The 706-nt window shown below is 49.6% G+C and overlaps 1 protein-coding gene across 1 annotated transcript in view; it reads right to left on the bottom strand.

The window, feature by feature from the left end:
- Positions 1-706, bottom strand: part of CASZ1 (castor zinc finger 1) — a gene marked incomplete at its 5' end in the record, with an annotated part of 39,949 nt that overhangs the window by 23,180 nt on the left and 16,063 nt on the right. The gene's annotated exons all lie outside the window — the stretch shown is intronic.

Here is a 706-nt window from a genome sequence, read left to right as displayed (position 1 = left end):
TGCGTGCGCACCGGCCGTGCCCCGCCACTGCGCGTGCCCAGCAGGAGCATCTGCCCCGTCGGGGCTATCGAAGGTGACAGCCAATGGGATCGGTTCAAACTGCGCGACCCCTGGCCACCGCCATCACCGTGTCCCTACATAAAGGGGGAATTCTTTTTTGGGAGGTTTAGTCCTGAACCCACGAAATAAAATTTAAATTAAGGGAAGAGAAAAAAGAGGAAAGGGGGGAAAACAGGAGAGCAAATTAAAGAAAGAAAAATTTGGAAGTACAGCAAAGAAAAAAGGAGGGAAAAAAAGTTGCTGACAGGAACATGTCTGCAAAGCTTTTTTCCACAATCCCCAAGTGACTAAAATATTAATTTACCCTCCGGCAGTACAGCTGACGGCGAGCTGCTTCTCAGACAGCAAGTGGCATTTTATTAAAAAATAAAGGAAAATAGTTCCCTCAATGACCTTTCCCTGCTTTAGGAAACAATTTTTCAAATAATTTTAAAAGTATGTGAAAGTTCCCCTCCCTCTTTAATCAGATCACTTCGTCCTACTCCCTCATTTGCTCTTGGGCAGAAGGGAACATCAGCAGCACTCACGTACCCCTGGGCCAGCAGCCTGCTCTGGCCTTTCCACACCCCACAGGAGGCTGTGGGGCAGCCCTATGCCATGGGCTGCTGCCAGGGAGCGCCTCCTCTCCATGACCCCATGCTGCCCA

This window comes from Mesitornis unicolor, unplaced genomic scaffold, assembly GCF_000695765.1.
Source record: "Mesitornis unicolor isolate BGI_N332 unplaced genomic scaffold, ASM69576v1 scaffold33941, whole genome shotgun sequence".
In the NCBI taxonomy this organism is placed as follows: Eukaryota; Metazoa; Chordata; class Aves; order Mesitornithiformes; family Mesitornithidae; genus Mesitornis; species Mesitornis unicolor.
The sequence above is the reverse complement of the archived record's forward strand: the minus strand, read 5'-3'. Positions and strand labels throughout refer to the sequence as shown.